The following is a 25,000-nucleotide window of genomic DNA, read 5'->3' as shown; positions in this document are numbered from 1 at the left end:
GCCATCCGAAAACAGTTAATTCTCTGATTGATTCCATCGTCCTAACTCTGCCCCGGCTAACCCCCCGGCCAGCCCTTTCTGTACAAGGACCGGTGTTGTCAATCTATTCTTTCACCATTACTACTTTCAAGCGATACAGACATGACTAGCCGGATTCCAAAAGTGTTTCACCTGTCAATAATGTAGAAACCTTGTTATTTTGTCACTATAACAATTAAAACATCCTTAAAAACTCGTGTAGCTTTAACCTGAGTTTTTATTTATTTTTTTTTAATTCAGTGATCGTGAGGAGCAATATATTTTTTTTTCCATAACATGTTCTTAAGAGACGTATTCTCAAACGCTGCAAAGCTTATCAAAATTGTTCGAAAACTAGAGACAAGAATAGTCGTGTTTTCATGCGTATTTTTTCCTGTTGATAATGCATTAGACTTGTTAAACTTGAACTAAAATAATTAAAAACACAATTGCACTAATAGCTTCAGATACAACCTGTTGAATTTAAGACATGGGGCAACAAAATGTTTAGCAACACGGTCCTATGTCCCACTGCGAAATTCTGTGAGGAGGATGTGAAGCAGAAATGTAAAGGAATAGGTTGAATAGATACGACAAAACGAGCGGGATTTGTTGGTGAAAAGTTCTGCACACACAATGTGAAAACAGCAAAATCTTAAACGTACTTTTGTTTCATCTATGTTTTCCTTTTACCTCCTCATTACTTGCAAGGGAATATAAGTTATTTGTTCCACTGTTCAGATGTTATATTGCACCAGCGGCAAGAACATTGTTTTTGAAATAGCGTTATATTTGAAAAAAAAAAAGGGGCTTGAGGGAACGTTTCAATCATAGCACAATTTACAAGTTTATTCTATAGTTAAAATTGGATAATTCACCCCTTACGAGAAAAACAGAAACGTGACGTTTCTGAATGTTTTTCAGTGTGGCACTCGGCGTCTCTGGTTACCAGGAGAGACTTTAGGAACATGTCACTGTCCTTTTATCAATAAAACAGGCACACTTTGCACTTGGCTCGAGAGTATGTTTACGGTTCATGCACACAATTTCAGCCACAGCACTGAGCCTAACGAGAGACACGCCAGCACTCTCGATGTGGCCCTCCCGCCCTACCCTCCGCCCCGCACTGCTCTGCCTCGGGAGGTGTCTCCAGTTAACATACAGTGGATGTAGACATAACATCCGTATCTGCATCAGCACCACGTGATCAAGATGGTGCCTGCTGTTGTGCTGGTTGGTCATATTTCATCAGACGGAAAACTATAAAGTCCCTCAAACTAAATTAATGAAAGACAACTTCAGTGATGTTTAACAAAGCGTCTGTTCCTGCCTATCCCTCCCTACCTATGGTTACATACTCCTAGGTACTTCAACCTTATTCTCCCGACCATCATGCAGTCGAAACATAATTCAAGGCTAATAATTGCGTTTCATACGTCACAGAAGAACTATTGTACCGAATTATCAAAAAGCCTTAGAATTATACAGCAATAGGAAATAAGGAAATAATATGCATCACTAAACCGTATATTGTTGAATGAAGCGTTAGGTAAGGTGGTGATCCTCCCATACACAACAACAACAACGACACCGTCACCTCATTAACATAAATCTACAATAACAACAAGGGCCGCCATCTCTTCAACATCAAAGGAAGTTCTTAAGTAATGAAAAACACTTTAATTTATCTAAAAACACCATCGTCTACCTCGCGCATATTATTAAAGAAAAGAGTTAAATACGTGTTTTGGGGAAAATTGCAAAACTACTTAAAACTTGGCAAACTTGTAAACTTACTCAACGTGATGATAAAAGAAACACAAGAGATAGAGAGAGAGAGAGAGAGAGAGAGAGAGAGAGAGAGAGAGAGAGAGAGAGAGAGAGAGAGAGAGAGAGAGAGAGAGAGAGAGAGAGAGAGAGAGAGAGAGAGAGAGAGAGAGAGAGAGAATACTAGCCACCACCAAGGCATCGTATGGTTCAACTTGAGGCAACAAAACCTGACTTCGACGTGATAGGAATGGAAATACGGTGGGCTGCAGGAGAATGGCTGGTTTCCCTCATTAGTAATCCAGAGTGGCGGAGACCGATGATGGTTCTCCCTCAGCTTACCATCATCTCACCCTTCCCTAGCACCTTTCTCCCATAATCCCTTATTCTCCTCGCTATCCTACGCCAGCTTCCTGAAATAGCTTCCTTTAATAGCTCTCCTTAGTTTCCCTCTGGCGTCTCCTTGATCATCACCTCTTCCACTTTACTCTTACTCCTCCACCTCTTCCACCATCACCTCCCTCTCTTCTTCCTCAGCACGTGACTTTAGGATCCATAATTACGGTGTTTATAATTAAAAGCTCACGAAGAAAAGTGGATTGCAGATTCTTCTCTTAATGAGCGTGGAAGGAAAGAAGGAAGAAAGGAAGGAAGCGTAGTACATTGGTCTAGTCTTGTTTACTTACTTCATCAAGGTTTCTTTGCGTTGCTCAAGTCTATCATGGGAGCGGAAGTTTATAATAGGGTTTAAATTTTTTCTTTGTCTCATTATCAGAAAGGATTAGAGCGAGAGGATAGGGATGGAAAGGCCAGAGAGAGAGAGAGAGAGAGAGAGAGAGAGAGGAGAGAGAGAGAGAGAGAGAGAGAGAGGAGAGAGAGAGGAAGTGACAGACAGACAGACAGACAGACAGACAGACAGACAGACAGACAGATACACACACACACACATAGATGAAGAAACATAACAGGGAAAAATTAAAAGAGAAAGAGATGGAAAACAAACAGAATAAGTAAGAAAAAACACGGAACGACAAAAATCATTAATAAAATAAGAAAATATGGAAAGATGATCAGGCTTAACATAAATGAAATATTTGCTTTTTTCCTTTTTTTCTTTTCTTTTCCCTTTCTGCTTTGTATTGCCTCCCTTTGATCAGTGGAACGGCTCGACATGACTTGTTTCCACCCCAGTGAGCAAAACACGGGATTAGAAATTAATTGGGTTCGAAAAAGAAAAAAAAAAAAGAAAATAGAAATAAAAAAATTATGGAGGCATTCTTTCCTTTTGTGCTTGCATCTGTTCATAAATATTTTATTTTCTTGCTCACTTCATTCATTCAGTCATTCATTTATATAGTGCTTTCTTTCACGGTGGATATTATTTCATTTCCATTTCATCATCGTCATTATTACTTTCTATTACTGCTGCTGCTGCTGCTGCTGCTGCTGCTGCTGCTGCTGCTGCTGCTGCTGCTGCTGCTGCTGCTGCTGCTGCTGCTACTACTACTGTTACTACTACTACTACTACTACTATTACTACTACTACTAGTCATCATAATTCCCTTTGTTCACTCCTCCTCCTCCTCCTCCTCCTCGTTCTCTTCCTCCTCGTTCTCCTCCTCCTCCTCCTCCTCTCCGGACAGACAGGTGGAATGCACAGGTAGCTAAATGAAGCAAATATACAAGGCAGACACCCACAGTATTGTATTCCATCCTGACGAAATGGACAAGAATTGTAATTGGCGTAGTGTAGAGCGTTAGCCTGTGAGAAATGGAAATGAAGGACGAGGCGTGGCTATGATGCGGTACACATCAGGGGAAATATTAAAGGGTCTTGAAGAATCCAACACACGATTGGCCTCGCAAGTAGACACTGCCGGTTATGGGAGAGGAAGGAGGAGAAGGAAAGGGAAGACGTGTGTGGGGAATGTACTATTTGAGCCTTTTATAGCAGAATAAGTCATGGTGTTAAATAAAGTAGATATTAGAGGAAATCTGACGTTAAATCCTTCCTTAATGGGATTTTGCGCACTTATTGTCAGTCTGGAAACTTCAGAGGGAAGAGAAGAAGCATTCTGAAGTAAAAGAAATAAAGCAGAACTTATTTTCTATGTTGATGAGAGCCGTGTGTGATCGGGAGCTCTGCATATTTGGCAGTGTGGACGGCTGAATGAGGCAACAAGGTCGATCTTATGGGAAAAATAAATAAAATATGACAGTTCGCTTCACTGTGATGCAAGCCACTCCTCATTAGCGGATCTGGCGCTGTATGTTTCCAAAAATGGCCTCAGTGAAATATTAAAAAGAATAAATAAATAAAATAAAAAATAAATAAGTAATAAATGAATAAAAACGAAATGAAATTAAATAGCAAATAAAGAAAATATATATAAAACACTGCAAATTTTGAGTCTACTTCATTTAGAGGACTTCATTAAAGGTTGTCTAAGAATTGCTTGGGAACGTTGGGTATTTTATGAGACTGTAAAATAACTGAGACTTTGAGTTACGTATTGAGAAAGCTAAGCGGCACGAGTTTGGCAGGTAATGTGGAAACTTTTAGCAACAGACAAACAACATAATTTACAATGGCCACTGACCTAAAGTCTTTTTTTTTTCTTTTCCTCAGTGCGTCTTTCATAATCATATTCCTTCTTTACTACATTTTATCTTTAATTTCTTTGCTTTCATACTTTCTCTCATATTCATGTATAAAACTTTTAGCTTCTTCGACATTCTTGAGAGCCGTAGCACACACACACACACACACACACACACACACACACACACACACACACACACACACACACACACACACACACGTAAAGTTGTAAAGTTTGTCTTGTGTCCGTCACGAAGCCTCCTGGATCCAATTTAAGAGAATAAACTAAGAATCCTAATTAACCTCTCGTAACTTACTGCTCGTCTGGACACGCCAAGTCACCCAACTTTACCTGCACATCCCTTTCCGTGTGTGCGTGTGTGTGTGTGTGTGTGTGTGTGACGGAAGGCCGTTCCCTTTCGTCGTCCAGTTTCCCAACGACGTCATAAAAATGTCACAAAAGGGTTTATGCTGCACGACTACTGACCAGAGTGTCTGGATTGGCTGCGTGAAGGCTCCTGGTTGGGTGTGACTTAGTGGAACGAACCCTGGTGTTTCAATATTGAGAGGCGGGGACATGAGTTCTGGGTATGTGGCAACAACCGTGTGGTTCTGCATATCGATGAGCGGGAGTTTGCATTTCAGTATCTAAACAAATGGATATAAGAATTTTCGTTGCAAAATATTTACATTAATGGAGCCAAACATGAAGTCATTAATATATAAACATGAATCAAACGAACCTCCAGGATAAAAATGTAGCTCAAAATAATGATGAAAACACGTTTCTAAATTACTCAACTCAAATCTAAATTACTATACTCAAATGTGTTTTGACTCTTAATGGCAATATACGTATCATTTATTATTGTGGATATTCAGATGCTGAGGACAGAGAGCTATTTCTGAATATCTGAAGGAAACTGGGTGGCTCCTGCACACTACACACAGCACAGGTCTGCACACTGAGCTGTGATTCTGTCAAACTGCTAAGACATAATAGGAGGAGGAGGAGGAGGAGGAGGAGGAGGAGGAGGAGGAGGAGGAAGAGGAGGAAGTTAGGTTAGGTTGGGACTATAATGAAAAAGGAAGTGGTGTACAAGAGAAGGAGAAAGAAGAAGAGGACGATAAGAAAGGAGGAAGTAGAAGGAAGAAAGGAAGAAGAAAGAAGAAGAGGAAGACAATAAAGGAACAAGCGGACAGTAAGGAGAAGGAACAAGAGGACGACAACGAGGAAGAAAGCGGACAACAAGAGGAGGAGGAGGAAGTGGACAGCATTCACTTCCACACATCCTTCAGCAACTCGATCCCTTCAAAGTTCACCGTCTTTTCAAGCCCTCACTCCTCCACTACGCCACCTCGCGTCTCAACTTCCTAATCCTTGTGCCAAACTTCCTCCTCAACCTAACTTTAACCTTAAAATTGTCCAGCCGATCTAAACTTCGCGCATGGGTGCCTTAAGTTTCTTGGATCTAACTTGGGACATGCTTCACATCTTCAGACATATAGGGAGACAATATGAAAGCAATTAGGTAAGGAAAATGGTATAAACGGAACCACAACCTCCAATTTATTTCCATAGAATTTTTGCAGAAGTTTAAAAAACACGCTATTAATAAAAACACTGAAAACATTAAATTTGTCTGTAGTTTTCTTAATTCATTTTTTTTTGGGGGGGAGGAGGAGAAACCGAAATACATTAAAATAGATGTCAAAATACTACAGCTGAATATCATGAAAACCCTTGATTTGCGTGTTCTCTTCGCTCCTCAACCCTTGACTTGCCTCCCTCCTCCCTCCCTTACCGTTTCAAATGGTCACCACTTCATCATCGACCCATCACACCCCCGCTGATGGTGGGATTCTCCCCGTCGCCAATTTATGTGGGAGCGAACTGGGAAACTTTTTTTCTTCCATAGACTCATGATCCATAACTCCATTAATTTTATACTACTCCATCTCTCTCTCTCTCTCTCTCTCTCTCTCTCTCTCTCTCTCTCTCTCTCTCTCTCTCTCTCTCTCTGTGTGTGTGTCACTTTCCTATAACTTCTCGTTCTTTTTCTCTCCTCTTCATTCTTCAACCTCGATTGCTTTCATTCTTTCCAATTTCCATCGATGACATTTCGCTAATGCTTCTCATTCCCCACCACCTCTCTCCCTCTCCTCTCTCCACCATTCCTCTCTCCCTTCCTCTCCCCACTATCCCTCACCCTCTCCTCACCTTTCTTCTCCATTAGTGACCGAGTTCCTATCTCCTGAGGAACTGTTTTCCCCTGGCTAGGACCAGCGACATTTCCTTTGAGATTTTTTTCGCTGTCAAAGAATTCAGGACTCTTATTTTCGTGGTATTTTCTTATCTCTAGTCCTCTTCTTCTTAGACAAATAAGCACTACAATAATGGCGTCGGGTTATGTAAATATTTTCTTTGCTTTTTATTTTATAGTTCGTGATACAAAGGAGACAAAAGAACATGGAGAAGAGAGGACATCAGACAAGTAATACAAGGCTACACAAATACTTCGTGATTAGAATTATTACATTTTAATGTTCTTTGTCTCTCAACTATTTTCTTCTTTAGATCTTTACTTTCATTTCAAACTACCTCCCTCCTCCGCCAATGCTGCACTCCAGTACCTTCTTCATCCACACCTATTCTTCTCCTCACTATCTCCCACACCTTTCTCCATCACTTCACTGCTACATTCACTTTCCTCTATCGTTCCCCTAACTACCACACTCTCTCCTCTCCGGCACCCATCCCTCCCTTCTCCCCAATCCTTCCCCCACTACCTCACCCAAACTCTACCTTCACAGAGAGTCAAGGGGGACGAGACGCAGCTCCACGCACGTGCTTCCTCTTGTCTTAATGTTTAATAACTTTTTCGTAATCTGAATCCTTGCGACCAAAACTTCCCTGGTCACGCCCGAGCTTCGCGCCGCTGCAATGTAAATATGAAGGCAGTGAGTAGTGGCTGAGATTAACATGTTAATGATGTGAAACACGAGGTTTTGAAAGGAGCCTCAGAGACCAGGGACGGGACTTGAGAGGTTGCGCAATGAAGATGAAGTGGAATAAATGAAAATGAACGGAAGTGAAAGACTGATGGGCCAGGATATTTGAAATGTTAAGCAACGAAGATGAAGAGGAATAAATGAAAATATGAAAGTAAGAGAAATGAAAAGAAGTGAATGGAAGATTGCAGCAGTGCATTAAATTTTTTCATTTATTTATTTATCTATTTATTTATTTATTTTTTTTTTTTTTTTTTGTGGGGGAGGGCCATGCGTAACACTACACCAGTAAGAGACGGTGTAACAGGTGCACATTTATCACAAATCACAAAACAATAAAAGATACGTAATATAAAATTGATGGTGTTATATGACGAGCACTTCTAAACAAATAAATACTAAAAGAAAAATAAATCAACAAACTACAAGCAATTATCAAAACTAGACGCTAAACTGCAGGTAAATACGTGATGAAATTATTTACCTAACTGGGACAGGTGAGACCATCGGGATGGATACGGAAGCTCCCTGCTCCCTTTATCTGTTAACGAATGCCCCTGACCTGTCTGCGCCAGATAAGATTGAAGGGAGCGTGAATCTCCTATCAGTTACCTTCATAAGTGTGTGTGTGTTTGTGTGTGTGTGTGTGTGTGTGTGTGTGTGTGTGTGTGTGTGTGTGTGTGAATCCGTGAACGCATGTTGTCAGGAAAGAGAGCAGAAATGTGATCAATAAAGAGATAAAATCAGGAAAAAAAAAAAGAATTCATTAAAACAACAAGTGAAAGAGAAATACACTACTTTCATTCAAACAAATGGGAACAGTAAAAAAAAGGAAAAGAACAAGGAAATGAGCAAACCAACAAAAGAATGAGGGAATTAAGAAAGAAGAAAGAAAGAAAAAGAAAAGCATATGTGTATAATAAGAATGAGGAGATGTTGGAAATACATGAGAACACGAAGAGAACACGAAAGAGGGGAAAAGAAGAAATATATGAAAAATAAAAGGACCGACAAGAAATTATATAAATATGAAGAAAAGAAAGAACATGAAAAAGAAGAATGAAAGAAACAGAAAAATAAGTACACCGAGAAAATAAGTAGATAATAAATGCAGGAGGAAAAGAAAGAAAACAAGAAAATGGATAGAAACAATATGAGGAAGAAGATCAAGAAGGCCAGCATGCCAGACCTGTCGCGGCCTGACCTCTTAGACGTCCCGGGGAAGACACCAATAACTTTCCATCCAGTCAATTGTTTCGAAGCAGTGAAGCCGAACCGTGGAACCCGTCAGGCGATTTCGAGCCAATGAGACGGAACGATAGAGAGAGAGAGAGAGAGAGAGAGAGAGAGAGAGAGAGAGAGAGAGAGAGAGAGAGAGAGAGAGAGAGACTTTAATGTGAAGACCGATTGCCTAAAGAAAGTTCCCAGCAACTAACCGAGAATTTATTTAATCTATGTAAAAACCTCAAAATTTGTCGCAACGTGCTATATACCATGAAATCTTTAAAAGAGAGAGAGAGAGAGAGAGAGAGAGAGAGAGAGAGAGAGAGAGAGAGAGAGAGAGAGAGAGAGAGCGCAGTAAGTCACAGCTCCCTAGAGGATCAAGGTCGTAGGATCAACACCGGGATTCAGAGAGGGATCCAAACATCATTGAGGGGACTGTAATGGCGACATGGCGAACACTTTTAGGGGGGCAGAGTCATCGGTGAGAGGAAGACGAGCACGAGTTGGCGTTCACCTTTACGAGGGAGGTTATAAAAGGGTGAGAAAGTTAAATTACTATATACGATTATGGGAACGGATGTGGAGGGAGAGGGAGAGAGAGAGAGAGAGAGAGAGAGAGAGAGAGAGAGAGAGAGAGAGAGAGAGAGAGAGAGAGAGAGAGAGAGAGAAATGGAAGAGGCCTATAAAATACAATTGCCACTCATTCGTCAGTAGAATAGCACACCCAACCCCTAGACGATTTTTTCTCCTTTCTCATTATTTTTGTTTCTCTCTCTCTCTCTCTCTCTCTCTCTCTCTCTCTCTCTCTCTCTCTCTCTCTCTCTCTCTCTCTCTCTCTCTCTCTCTCTCTCTCTCTCTCTCTCTTTAGCGCAGTTTTCCAGCCTTCGTGCAGACGCCGACAAAATCCGGCAGGGTACTTACCGTGGCGTGTTGCAGTATTCACACGGTGCCAAATATATGCAGCGAAACATGAAAAGGACGCCTCACGGACTTTACAACCTCTGCGACCTCAGTGCCCCTACCGCTACAGCTATCACTACTGCTACTACTACTACTGCTGTACTATGTTACTGTTCAGTTGCTGCTGGTATTACTACTATATACCTCTATTACTTTATTATTGCCACTAGGAATACCACTTTTGCTGCTGCTGCTACTACTACTATTACTTCAGTGACTTTTTTCTACTACTACTACTATTACTACTACTGCTACTACTACTACTACTACTATTGCTGTCTACTGCTGTTGCTGCTGTTACTAGCACGGCTCCTCTAAATCTCCCTCACCACCACCACCATCATCATCATCTTTACCGCAAATAATGCATCGCAAACACAAACTTATTCTTTAAAACATGTTTCCCAAAAATTCGAGCTCGTTAAGACCTGCAAAAGGCTTTAGAAGTAGTTGTGTGCGTCAGTTTGTTTTGTCTCTTGTCATCTGTGGGAGGCAAATGGAGGTGGTTAGTGTGTGTGTGTGTGTGTGTGTGTGTGTGTGTGTGTTCAAGTTCAAACAGTTTATTGTCATAATATAATAAAAAAAAAAAAACACTATGCTACATGGTAAAGTCAGATGAGAAGTCTCTTACTCTGACTTGTTTATGTAATATCTTTTTAATAGAAAACGACCAGAAACAAACAAAAAAAAAAGACCAAAATCTACAAATCAACGAACATACAGTTTGATGGATAAAAGAAAACATGTACAGCAAAGGACTGAAGACGCACACAGTATTACACAAGGTCATTAGATACACAAACACGCAATGTCAAAGCATGTAAATAATTACAAATAATAACATGCATGGAAATGTTCTTTGCAAGCACCTAATGAAAATTACTTTTATAACTTAAGTAATTTCAATAATATTATATCATTTATGATATGTTCAATTATGTTATTACAGAGATTGTAAATGAAAAATATATGTCTTTTTAATTTGTACCTAAAATATATTATGGATATGTTGTTAAAATCTTTAAATGAGTTAGGTAATGAACCTGAAGGACCAAGACAAAAATACAGTGTTTCTGAAACGAATGGTTCGAAATGGAGGACCTATCAAGTAAATCTAATTTCCTCTAGTATTTGTATAGTGTTCTTGTACCATAAAAAGATATTGTGATTATTCTTTAAGGAATTGAACAAACAAATCAGCATGAAGTATTGGTGAACACTGATTACTTTTCATAAATTGAGAGATAAAAAAAAACTTTCTCAGACGAATGAATTTTTCTTTAATATGACATGACCCTTAAAATTGCCTTTTGTGTCTTTAAAATCCTATCTAAAAATGAAGGCCAGGTGCAACCCAAAATAGAAATGCAGTACATAATTTTTGAGCAACAAAATGAGTAGCAGAGGGACAGCATTGTTTCTGAGTAAGTTCATCACGAACACAAAACAAGACGCCACAAGTTTTAAATAGACACGAAGAAAACATAAGAAATGTGTTCTTTCCAATTCAGATTATCATCAATAACTGCACCTAAAAATTTAATCGCCTGAACACGATCTATTACCTTATTATTAATATTAACAGTGTGTGTGTGTGTGTGTGTGTGTGTGTGTGTGTGTGTGTGTGTGTGTGTGTGTGTGTGTGTGTGTGTGTGATCTCCACTCCCTAAGGCATCAAACATGTGGTCTCATCTCAGTACACATTTAATCATTTTTTCCAATTACATTTCCCTGTATCCTTCCTCTCCCTATCACCCGCCTCCCCTCTCCCCATCCTCTCCACTTCCTGTCTTCGCCAAGGATCAGAAGAACCGTATCATTATCCCTCAACCTAATAATGTAGATTTCCTTTGGTTCTTCAAGTTGCCTTTTTTTTTTTTTTTCATCATAAGGACATCATCATGAGTAGCAAGCTTTTCTTTGTAGAATTAATGAATGCTTTTTTTTTTTTTTTTTACATTTTTCATCCTTTCCATTATCATTGTCTCTTGTTGGATGGCTTAATAATAACCATTCATATTTGCAAGGTTACATTTTTCTTGGTTTTTCTTTTACCTATTTTGTTTGATTTTTTTTTTTTTTATCTGTATTTTCTTTGTATTTTTTTTCTTTTATCTTCTTTGTATTTTTTTTTATCTTCTTTGGATTTTTTATCTTGATCTTTGGATTTTTATCTTTATCTTCTTCGGATTTTTATCTTCATCTTCTTTGAATTTTTATCTTCATTTTCCCCAGAATATTATCTTTATCTTCTTGGGATTGTTTTATACTTCTTTTTTTTTGTGTGCTTTTTTGTGTGTTATCTTTATCAATCTGAGCTGATATCAAAATGGCAACACACAATTACATTTCCTCTCTCTATTTTGGGGCCGCAACATTGATGACATTTGTTAGAGTAGCGTAAGAGGCGCCACATTCACGTCAGGGGCAGATGACGCCCTTAAAGTAAAAACGTTACTCCCTAGTATTCCCCCCACCTGATGCTCAATTACATCCCGGCAGCCACGTTCACTTTAACAAATACTCCTCCGCTATTACAAGTCCGCCGCCACGTTTAATATATTCCATCCAATTACGAGATATAAAAAACAAATCACTCCATGGCTTTCACATCCCATCAGCTGGGCTTTCACTTATCCCATCCAATCACTTGTTTATTCACTACACTCACAGTCTCGTTGCAACACCAAATTAACACCCATATTCACATATCCCGCATTTTTTTTTAAAAGGTTAATTCTAGTCTCCTTCAGAGTACTCCATTTAATCCTCCCCTACCTCATTATAATCCTTCCTTGTCCTGCTCCTCTTCACCTCAACACAGCTCAGTCTCTTCAATACACGGTAAGGAGCTTTTACTCCCGATCACTTGGCCTCGACTCACCAGCTGCAAAGAAGGGACAGCTGGTAAAAGTTTATTTTTATTTTTATTTATTTTTTTTTACTTTTGTTAATGGCTGTGTGTGAAAGTGCCATGTGTTTGTGTGTGTGTGTGTGTGTGTGTGTGTGTGTGTGTGTGTGTGTGTGTGTGTGTGTGGATGGGTGGGTGGGTGGGTGTGTGTGTGGATGTGTGTCCATAAATCTGACATTGGCCTACTATTTTCTTTTTCTGTGACTTTTTCTGTCCTTTATTTTCACTGGATATTTTCACTGACATAAAATGATACAGCAACACGTGATCACGATTCACACATAAACCTTCCTTTCTCCTTGTTCACATTCCCCACTACGGATTTATCTCTCTATGTCTTCCGCCGTCAAATGTTTCCAGCTCGCTAAGGACCCTCGCTAGCTGCCCGCCCCTTCAAGTCCCCTACATCCTTTCGGTAAATCCGTCTGGTCTGTCCACCGTCGTCTTCAATCCAGCAATTGAGTTACGCACGATAGGGGACGGGGAGGAGCTGAGACGAGCGAAGGGACAATTTATACAATTGAGTTTTCCTTCTGTACGGATGATCTGGTCTTCCTGCACCTATAATACATTCAGGAGAGGAGTGTTTTTATCAACGTATGACTCGCCGTCTATCATAATTACGCTCCCCGTGATTAACTCCACAGCAAGCGTTAGTATTATTACCATCCCTACTATTTTTCACTCCTCCAAGAACTAGTTATGCCTCCAGTCTATTCCCTTGCATCCAAAAGCATTACACTATCTTAATATGCAGCCGTATCTAATCTATGTTAGCTTACATTTTCCTGTGTCTTAGGATAAGTCACTATCCCAAGCACTCTCGTAACAGTAAATATAATTGGTTGTTCTGTTGTTCTTCCTTTCTGTTCCTTTACAGACACACCCTATATTCTGAGGAGGTAATGGCAATTAGGTAAAGATCCACTTTGATCTCCATGAAAAGGAAGCTGTATTATCTCCTGACATTTTGTGCCCTGCGTCCTCTTGCCAGTCTCCCTCGTGTGACGCCTACACGCGACTGCTTACCAATTCGGTGAGTAAAAGGGTCGCCATCTCCCCTCCCGTATCTCACGCAGCCGTGCCAATTCCAATCAAGATCACTATCGGGCACGCTTTTGCAACAGGGGGATGCACAGACCTGTACGGACTAGTGCAGGGAGCGCAAGGTTGCCTGGTGTGCCTTCCAGGATGAGTAAATAAGGGAATGAGGAACGACGAGGGAAGAACTGAGGGGAGAAGAGAAGGTGAACACGTAAACTGGGTACAGACAAATTTTGTGTTAGTGTGTGTGTGTGTGTGTGTGTGTGTGTGTGTGTGTGTGTGTGTGTGTGTGTGTGTGTGTGTGTGTGTAAGAGAAACACATGAAACCACGTGTGACAGGAGGTAAGAAAAGCATAAATCAGATCAAAGAAAACAAAGCAAGAATCAGGGTCTCTAAATACAAGACCTCCTGAGCGTGGCTAGTGACACAAAAAGGTCATTACCACTGGCTCGACCTCCATAAACGTTCCTAGCACTGGCTGAACCCCGCAAAAAGTCACTAGCATTGGCTCAACCTCATAAAAATCACTAGCACTCACTCGATCCCCAAAAAGGTCACTAGCACGGGTCCATCTACTAAAAAGTTCACTAGCACTCCAAACGACCTACAAAAGGTTCACTAGAATAGCATCGTCCTCAGAAAAAAAAGTCAAAAAGGTTACCAACACCTCCTCGATCCCCAACCAGTAATACCAGCACCATCTCGCACACAACGCCCTCGAAAAGCTGCTCGTCAATTCGAAGTCTCCTTAAGCTAAAAATTGATCCGTCTCATATAATGAATGCCACAATTCCTGATCCCCTAAAAATCAAGAGGGAAAGAGAGAAGGACTAAAATAAGGGAGAACACGTAAGGATGAAATGGTAGAGGATTGCATAGGGATTAACGTGATATGATTTTACGTTGAAAATAACTTTAATGTTAATTGGTAAAGTTATTAATGCATTTTTCTCCCGAAGGCTTACTGACGTTAATACGATAGTTTTGTGATACTTTGTAATTGTACACGAGAATACACATTTAATTAACTACATATTTGTGTACTTGAGAAGTTGTGGGTAACGGGGAAGGGAAAAGGAAAGATTTGACTAAAAAAATGTATGTGTACAGGAAAAGGTGGATAGGATACGTGTATTGAAGTGGATATGGAAGAGAAGGAAAACATTTAGTGTCTGGGAATGGATAAAGTGGAAGAAAATTGGACAAAAGTTATAACAATGCTGATGGCTTCGTGTACCTGTCAAGAATGGAAAACAGGTAAAAAAAAAAAAAAACACACACGTTGGAATATCAAGCCCTGGAGCACCTCTCGTGTTAATTTAATCAGCAGGAGTCAGCTTCCTTAATTAAGAGCACACAAACAGTTATTTGTGTACGTGTTTTTAATCAAGACATGAATCCTGAAAACACTCCAAATAAGAATACAAATAGGTGAATAAAAGCCACACACACACACACACACACTTCCATTCTCTCTCTCTCTCTCTCTCTCTCTCTCTCTCTCTCTCTCTCTCTCTCTCTCCTGGTACTTAATCCCCTGCGTTATGAAAAAGACCTTATGGCGGCGAGGCAAAATATAGCATGCTACGTTTATCGCGAGAACAAAAGTGCCGAAGTGGGTATAACAATAAACTTAAAATACACTTCCTCTATTTGCTCCCCTTTTAACCACGCTCCCTCAAAGCTTTACTTACTCTCACGCCCGAAGGGAAGGGGAGAGTTGTGAAATACCAGTCCTTTGTTTCTTTTCACCAAATCTTTACTTGCTATTGTCCGTGGGTTTGTGTTGGATTTTTAGTTATATATTATGAGTGAGTGTGTGTGTGTGTGTGTGTGTGTGTGTGTGTGTGTGTGTGTGTGTGTGTGTGTGTGTGTGTGTGTGTGGATGAGGAGAGGGAGGAGGAAGTGATGAAGGAGAAGAGAACGATTATTTGACTGACTGACTGACTCGTTGGTAATGTACCGACTGACTAATTGATAGAGAAAATGAATGAGCGACAGACTGATTCATTTCATAAATTATGGACTTTGAATTGCAGTAACAACAGAAGACAATAATTAGAAAAAAGAAATTTAAAAAAGAGAGAACGGATAGAAGAACAAAATGTACAATAACAAGATGAAGAAGAAGGGAGGAAGAGTAATAATAAAAAAAGAGAAAGAGAGAACGAATAGAAGGACAAAGAATACGATGACAAGAGCAAAGAAGAGAAGAGGAGGAGGATGAGGAGGAGGAGGAGAATGAAGAGGAGGAGGAGGAGGAGGAGAGGGAGGAGGAGGAGAGACACAATCAACAAGTATTATCAAAATTACTACCACCACCACTGCTACCACCACCACCTATGACCACTATCACCCCTATAACTACCACAATTCACGCACATCCATCCCAAGCTCTTATCTTTATCCCATAACGCGAGCCAGATCCCTCTTTCCATTCTATTACAAAATAAATAAATAAATAAACGTTTTTTCCACTTCTTTTCTCTCTTCCCTTTTTTTTCCACATTGAAACGTCCATGACCTTGGCCCAGATGTCTCTCATGAAAGGTCATTTGCAGCTCCACGTGAAAGCTGCAGTCATGAGAGAGGGAAAGGGGAAAAATGAAAAGGACTCCCGCTGGAAAGATTGCGTTCGCGCGGGAAATATATGGCATATCGATACTGTTATGAAAGAAAGAGGATTTTCCGTTTAATTAATGGACTAAGCTGATTCCGAAACAAAAATTGACAAGCATGTAGTAGTAGCAGTTGTTGTAGTTGTAGTGGTGGTGGTGGTCGCGGTGGTGGTGGTGGTAGTAGTGGTGGTGGTGGCGGAGATAGTACTGGTGTTGGTGTAATAATAGTAGCTGTTTATACCACCACCACTATTCTACTACTATTTTTCTAAGTAATACTGCTGCTGCTACTACTACTACTACTACTGCTCCTAACATTAATAATAATAATAATAATAATAATAATAATAATAATAATAATAATAATAATAATAATAATAATAATAATAATAATAATAATGAAAATAATAATAACAACAATAGTACCTGTTATACTGTTACAGTTAAAGTCACAACATCCAACACACAACAACTAACATCAAACACCAAAAAAAATATCTTCCCAACATACTCGTAATGAACCAAACTCAACCTGCTTTTTTTTTTAATTCGAACAACTACACACACACACACACACACACACACACACACAAACTTCACCCAATTTGCTGAGAACCCAAACCTTAAAGAGCAAAAAAATAAAATACATCAATCCAAAAATTTCTAAGCACCTTAACTAAAAATTCTTGCCTCCCTTATAACAAAATTTCATAGACGCACCGCTGTCCCTCCCCACGTCAACGGAGGGACGAAGGACTGACGGGGAAATGAAAGTACCCAATACTGAGCCACTTAAGAGAGCTACAAGGCGCCTAGGGAGCTTAGCCTCACAAGGGTTTCGCATTCCTCGTTCGACTCTCTATATCGGATTGACTCTCCTTTAAGACTGTCTCATCCGGGGGTAGGGAGGGGGATGTACTGGAGGAGTGGAGGGAAGGGTGGCCCGATAATGGAGTGGAAGTTAGAGGGGTACTGGGTTAAGATGAGAGTGCGGAGAGAGTACGACAAGAGGGGACAGGAACGAAGGGGAGATAAAGAGAGATGATGATGTTGGTTAGAGGTGTGAGAACGAGGAGGGAAAGGCGAATGGTGTGCCAGCAGTGAGAGTGAATGAAGTGGGTACGGTGGTAGAAAATGAATAAGAAATATAACGAGGAAAGATATTGTGGAAGCAACATTTAAAAAGAGGAACCAAGAGTGAGTGGATCTAAAAGGAAAAAGATACGTACCGAGAAAATATATTAAGGAAGGAAAAGTGAATAGGAGGAGGCAAAGGTGAATGGAAAGCTAGCAGTGAGAGAGAATGAAGAGGAAACAGTGGTAGAAAATGAATAAGAAATGTAACGAGGAAAGGTATTGTGGATGGAACATTTTAAAAAGAGAAACCAAGCGTGAATGAATATAAAAGAAAAAAGATACGTATCAAAAGATATCAAGGAAGAAAAACTGAACAGCAGGAGTCAAAGGTGAATGGAATGCCAGCAGTGGTAGAAATTAATAATACAGAAAGATATTAAAGTAAGATTAAAAAAGAGGAGCCAAGAGCCAAGAGTGAATGAATATTAAAAAAAAAAAAGAATAAAACGTACCAAGAAGCAATATTAAAGAGAGAACACTGAAAAGGAGGAGCAACAATAATACAGAGGAGAGGGAACCACTCAAGGGAAGCTCCTACTGGAGGGTAAAATCAATGAAAGTGACCCGCGATAACAATAACGCCTGGAAATAAAACTGGCCTTTCTTAACTTTAATAACCCCAGAGTCACCATTCCAAGTCCTGGCCACGACGACAACGCCTCCGCTCACCGAACTCACCCTTTGTACTTCCTCGCATCCCTCCTCCTAAGTATCCTGACCTCCTCTTTCCACCCGTGTTCCATTATCCCTTCCTTCTATCCCTTGTCCATTCACTTCTCTCCCTCTTCCTGTCATTCACAACTAATAGTCTTGTCCTTTCAAATTTATCCCATTTCCCATCCCTATTCCTCTTCCTCCTCCAGTTCCGAATTCTCCTGCCGCTGCTCCCTACGCCCCTTTCTTCGCCCCGCCTTTCATCCATCCCAGGCCACACGTCTAGGGAATACAAACTCACAAGGCGCCACACTATAGAGCCGAGACTACAGTGTACTGAATTCCCTGTAAGCTAGAGTGCCGTATATTCACAAGATCCAGGCTGCTTCTACTCTCCATTCTCTCCTCTCCCCTCCCTTCCCCAAACGTGTATCCTTTGCAGGGAGTGTCTGGAGGAGCGTCGTGGAGGAGTTGCAGGATGTGAGGGCAGGATGTAAGTAAACGCTCGTGAAGGCTGGGCGTTAGTGGTATGAATAAAGGGATATACTTGCAGACTTGGGTTCACTTGGTCGTAGCAAAGCAGTCTGTTGCAGAGAAATTTGGGAATCTGCATGTTTTGGGTATTTTCAGGTTACACTTATCGGATTGCCAGTGCGTCTGCGCGCTGGCAAAACCATAACAGCAGATACACCAGCTGCCTTGCCAGATAACGTGACAAAAGAAAAAACACTTGAACTTAAATTTCCAGCCTAATTCTTAAACAATCCTCCACTCTGTGACAGAAAGCAGCTTAAAAAAATACAAGTAATGATAACTCACTGCGATTAAATGAAAAATGTTTCAAAGCCGTTATCCGCAGTATTTGCTTTTCATTAAAGTTATTAGACACCGCACACCAGACTGTAAAGATTATTTATTCACATACACCCACCCACTCTCTCTCTCTCTCTCTCTCTCTCTCTCTCTCTCTCTCTCTCTCTCTCTCTCTCTCTCTCTCTCTCTCTCTCTCTCTCCCCGTTACATAACCACCTCGTTCCGCTGGCCAGCCTTTGCAGACGGAGATGCTGAGGAATAGAGCAACCCAAAAAGTGTGACAGGTCTATCAAATGTTGCCTGGTTTCAGTAGGGCTGTGTTCCCTGGAGCCTTCCTGTACCTCATCCGTAGTGAGATCCTGCACGTCCTGCGTTCTCACGAGGATACAGATGTATCGATAAAAAAAAAAAAGGACAGGATATATAACAGAATATCAATATTGACTTAATCCGTTGGCTGAAAAAACTTGTTATATTTATCTAGGTAGACAGACGCATGTACACAGGCAGTGAAAACATGCCCTCTTATATTTCTCCTGAAAACGAGTGCAAATTTACGACAAGGGAAATAGATCTGGCAAGTTTGTAAAAGTTCCTTACAATATGTGAACAAACTCAATTTTTCGGTGACATTAAAGTTAAACAAACAAAAATCTAGTGAATAATACGAGAAGCCTTAACATACAAAGCTATGACCCAAAAACAGTACATAAAAATATATACAAAAAAAGATCAGGTTTGGAGAAGCGAGGAAATACTTCAGAAAGAGAAAAAAAACAAAATTATGCAAATGTTGGAGTTAATTTATCACCAACGAAATTCTCAAGGGAATCCACAATTTACTGGACTGCCCCTCTTTGAGAAGAAAAATATAGGGAGGGGGATATTGATGGTGCTAAAAGGAATAGGGCGAGAGGGCGACACGTGCCGAGCGTGAATAGATCAAGATTCCTGAGAGAGGTTGATAAAAAACCATGGAGGAGAAGGAGGCTTACGACGGTGACAACGACGACGGAGATGGGGGAAAAGGAAAAAAAAAAGGAGGAGAAGAAGAAAGAGGGGTAGAAAAAAGGAAGAGGAGGAGGAGGAGGAGGACAGAATAAAGAAAAGGTGGTTAAGGATAAAGTTAGAATAAGGATGGAGATAGACTACGAATAAAACAGGGAGGTGGAAAAGAAAGAAACTTGCAAATACAAAAGCAAAAACTTAGAAAATAATTAGACGAAAACCGAAGTCAAAAGTGAATTTGTGTACATGATTATATAATGTTAAAGAGAACACACACACACACACACACACACACACACACACACACACACACACACACAGTTACTCTTTACGTACTCTGAGAGGTCTCGCCAGGCTGCCCCATCACACACCTACCACAGGAGCTGCAGGAAGTCGAGCTAAACCCGCCATCCACCAGCTGTAGGTCAAGTGGGCTTAGCAAGCCACGGATCAGCGCCTCCTCCTCCTCCTCCTCCTCCTCCTCCTCCTCCTCCTCCTCCTCCTCCTCCTCCTGTTGCTGCTGCTGCTGCTCTTTCTGCACCTCTTCCTTCTTGTCTTCGGTCTCTTTCGCTACCCTTTTTTTCTCACTTCCTTATAATTTTCGTTCTCCTCCTTTTCCTCCTTCTTTTCCCCTCCTTCTCTTCTTCCTCCTTCTGCTCCTCCCTCCTCCCGCCTGGTGCGTGGTTCCACTGTGCGTGTCTCCTCACACATTTAGCGACCATTCATCTTTGGTTGCAAAAAACTTTTTTTTTTTGAGCAACATTGGATGACATCACCGTGGCGTGCGAGGATGTCACTAGACATGCTGACCCCTATTCTTCACGTGGGCATGAATGATATTGGCCAAGCCGGGTCACTGGGACTGGTGGAGAAATGGCGCTGCATGATCCAACACCTTAAATACAAAAAAAAAAAAAGATCAACAGTAGCATTGTAGCTTTTAGAAATCTTCTAAGGATCAGCAGCAGATAGACTTTCCATAATAAGGCTTCAGTACTACTACTACTACTACTACTACTACTACTACTACTACTACTACTACTACTACTACTACTACTAATAATAATAATAATAATAATAATAATAATAATAATAATAATAATAATAATAATAACAGATTCGCTTCAAAAAAGAAAAATATTTCATTTCATTTTTTTTAATATTGTTACAAGCACCGGTAGAAGTTGGTTCACTAGGGGTCTGTTGTACCCTTTCTTATAGCACTAAGTAGTGAAACGAGTATGAAATAAAACTTACAATCATTATTAACAATCATTATTAAACTAATGCCTATAATGAGAGAGAGGCTAAAGATAGTCAGTTAGAGAAGAGGAGTTGATGAAACGAAAAGCTTTTGATTCCACCCTGTCTAGAAGAGCGGTATGAATGGAGCCCTCCCTTATACATGTGAAGCATACTCCATACATGGACGGAAAACGCCCTTGTACAGATTTAGCAGCTGGGGGGTGAGAAAAACTGGCGAAGACGTCTTAGAACACCTAACTTAATAGAAGTTGTTTTAGCTAGAGAAAATATGTGAAGTTTCCAGTTTAGATTATAAGTAAAGGACAGACCGAGGATGCTCAGTGTAGAAGTGGGAGACAGTTGAGTGTCATTGAAGAAGAGGGGATAGTTGTCTGTCATTGAAGAAGAGGGGATAGTTGTCTGGGAGATTGTGTTGAGTTGATAGATGGAGGAATTGAGTTTTTGAGGCACTGAACAATACCAAGTTTGCTCTGCCCCAATCAGAAATTTTAGAAAGATCAGAAGTTAGGCGTTCTGTGGCTTCCCTGCGTGAAATATTTACTTCCTGAAGGGTTGAACGTCTATGAAAACACGTGGAAAAGTGCAGGATGGTATCATCAGCGTAGGAGTGGATAGGACAAGAAGTTTGGTTTAGAAGGTCATTGGTGAATAATAAGAAGAGAGTGGGTGACAGGAGAGAACCCTGAGGAACACCACTGTTAACAGATTTAGAAGAACAATGACCGTCTACCACAGCAGCAACAGAACGGTCAGAAAGGAAACTTAAGATGAAGTTACAGAGAGAAGGATAGAAGCCGTAGGAGAGTAGTTTGGAAAACAAAGCTTTGTGCCACTCTATTAAAAGCTTTTGATATGTTCAAGGTAACAGCAAAAATTTCACCAAAATCTCTAAAAGAGAATGACCAAGACTCAGTAAGGAAAGCCAGATCACCAGTAGAGCGGCCTTGACGAAGCCCATACTGGCGATCAGATAGAAGGTTGTGAAGTGATAGATGTTTAAGAATCTTCCTGTTGAGGCAATATTCAAAAACTTTAGAGAGGCAGGAAATTAAAGCAATAGGACGGCAGTTTGAGGGATCAGAACGGTCATCCTTTATTAGGAGCGGGCTGAATGTAGGCAAACTTCCAGCAAGAAGGAAAGATAGATGTTGATAGACAGAGTTGAAAGAGTTTCACTAAGTAAGGTGCAAGAACGGAGGCACAGTTTTGGAGAACAATAGGAGGGACCCCATCAGGTCCATATGCCTTCCGAGGGTTAAGGCCAGCGAGGGCATGGAAAACATCATTGCGAAAAATTTCAATAGTTAACATGAAGTAATTAGAGGGTGGAGGAGAGGGAGGAACAAGCCCTGAATCGTCCAAGGTAGAGTTTTTAGCAAAGGTCTGAGCGAAGAGTTCATCTTTAGAGATGGATGTGATAGCAGTGGTACCATGTGGTTGAAAAAATGGTGAGAAAGAAGAAGGAAAGTTGTTAGAGATATTTTGGCTAGATGGCAGAAGTCACGAGAGGAATTAGATCTTGAAAGGTTTTGACATATTCTATGAAGTTTTGGCTAGTTGAAGAACAGACATGGCATGAGTCCTGGCAGAAATATAAAGTGCATGAGATTCTGGTGATGGAAGGCTAAGTACCTTTTGTGGGCCACTTCTCTATTATGTATAGCACGAGAACAGGCTGTATTAAACCAAGGTTTGGAAGGTTTAGGTCGACAAAAAGAGTGAGGAATGTACGCCTCCATGCCAGACACTATCACCTTTGTTATGCGCTCGGCACACAGAGTACAAGTAGGCTGCAAAACAATTAAGACGTAGAATCCTTAGCAGGTGTGCGTCATCATCACGTAATTAGAGCCACAGGGACACGGCTTGGCACATCAGACAGACACTGTACTGCGGAATGTTACTCACAGCGCCTTATATATATTTAGCTGTAATGGAAAACACACTCGACGATGGCGGTATCTTTGATTTTCACCACTCATTATATACAATACCAGTGGAGACAGAGACCATTACTAACGTGAACACTGACGCCACTTCAGTTAAGAACAAATCTTGTAATATAATGTCAGGTCTCATCTGCGCACCACCGGGACACCTTGTAGACAGCGACCGTTATATACCTAAATTGTTTTTTGCAACGACTTTAATTTCCTTGACGGGGCGATTAACGCGACTCCCATACAGGGCATGGCCTTTACGTAAGCATGCTAAAGAGCAATTTGTAATGGTACATCGAAAGAAAAACACCAATCAGTAATAGACTCCAATTAATCTTTTTCAAAGACGGAAGACATTAATCAATGAAGCGAATATCAGCCAAACTTTTAGTAACATTAAGCATAATATATTTCCATTTAACTTTGATAAGGAATGCAAAGTAAAAACTAATCCCCCAAAAATTTCATATATATATATATATATATATATATATATATATATATATATATATATATATATATATATATATATATATATATATATATATATATATATATATATATATGTTACGCATAATGTGGACAATTGCCTAATGTGAACATTAGGCAGAAAATTGCCTAATGTGTACATCAAGCAAGTAGGTTGCGTAAAGTTTACAAATTGTTAACATTAGGCAAAAAATGCCTATTGTTCAAATTATGCAGCTCAATTTTGCCCAATGTGAATAAGGAAAACATAATTAATTAATGCAATATTAGTATAAGTAAAATAGGTCAATCGATCTCAGGGTTCAGTTGAGTCCAATCACAAATTTTTGCATGATCTGCCTGGGTGACAGCGCGAGTTGCATTTAATTTCTTTTCTTAGGCAGCTGCACCTTCCTGATGTACATTGAGTAGTACATTGACACTTTGTATAACCTTGCCCACCAGTGGCTCTTGCTGTTGCTGTTCTCATCGATAGGCAGATATCAGGAACCTCTTCAGACTTTATAAGGGTCTGTTTGATCCCACTTAGGTCAGCTGGTGTAAATTTTGTTCTAATAATAACCTAACCTAACCTAACCTAACCTAACCTAACCTAACCTAACCTAACCTAACCTAACCTAACCTAACCTAACCTAACCTAACCTAACCTAACCTAACCTAACCTAACCTAACTATAACAGACCCAAAGTTTCGAACAACATTCGAACAAAACTGTAGACACTGGTTTGTCATTCAATTCACATTAGGCAAAATACCCTTGCCTAATTTGAAAATCATGCCTAAAGTGGACATTAAGCAAGTAAGTTGCCTATTGTCAACATCGTGCAAACAAATTGCCTAATATGAAGATTAGGCAATTTCACTGCCTAATGTTCACATTAGGCAATTATCCACATTATGCGTGACATATATATATATATATATATATATATATATATATATATATATATATATATATATATATATATATATATATATATATATATATATATATATATATATATATATATATATATATATATATATATACACGACACCAATGAACCTGCAAAATATCAAAATCCGGCGACGATACGATTTTTTTTTTTTTTTTTCTGCTCAATGGCGTCAAACACCGGATAATCTGAACACCATGGCAGGCTGCTACAAAAATGGTGAGTTCAGTTTAGAAAAAGTTTTCTTGCTGCACGTCGGCAGTGACAACCCTCAAGTAAATTACTTGACGGAATGTTCAATATGCGGAAGTAAATAAAAAAAAAATCTTAGTATCACTGTTTCTGCAGACTTAAAACTGAACCGCCAATGACCAGAAATTGTAAAAAGGTAGACTTCGTTGCAGATCCTTCGAGTGCCAAGTTTAAACGAATTGTACTTCATATGACTTCCTCGTGCATCGCTACATTGAATGTTTTGTGCAGTGTTGGTCACGTAATAGCTGGAAGTTCCTTCGTATCCAGTTTGGTCACTGAAATACCAGAGAGATCCCTCATATCCGACGGTGAACTTGAATCGCTCTGTTCCCCGTAATGTTCCTGT

The 25,000-nt window shown here is 40.1% G+C and overlaps 1 protein-coding gene and 1 long non-coding RNA gene across 2 annotated transcripts in view; one reads left to right on the top strand and one right to left on the bottom strand.

Annotated features, from left to right (window-relative positions):
- LOC135115008 (uncharacterized) overlaps positions 1–12,472 on the bottom strand; it is a 174,233-nt gene extending 161,761 nt beyond the window's left edge. The window contains exon 1 of the long non-coding RNA XR_010275756.1: positions 12,362–12,472. This is a non-coding gene — a long non-coding RNA (uncharacterized LOC135115008). The remainder of the gene's footprint in view (positions 1–12,361) is intronic.
- Positions 1–25,000, top strand: part of LOC135115006 (PDF receptor-like) — a 204,804-nt gene that overhangs the window by 46,372 nt on the left and 133,432 nt on the right.

This window comes from Scylla paramamosain, chromosome 28 (genome assembly GCF_035594125.1).
Source record: "Scylla paramamosain isolate STU-SP2022 chromosome 28, ASM3559412v1, whole genome shotgun sequence".
Taxonomy (NCBI): Eukaryota; Metazoa; Arthropoda; class Malacostraca; order Decapoda; family Portunidae; genus Scylla; species Scylla paramamosain.
Note: the sequence above shows the minus strand (reverse complement) of the source record. Positions and strands in the feature narration are given on the sequence as shown.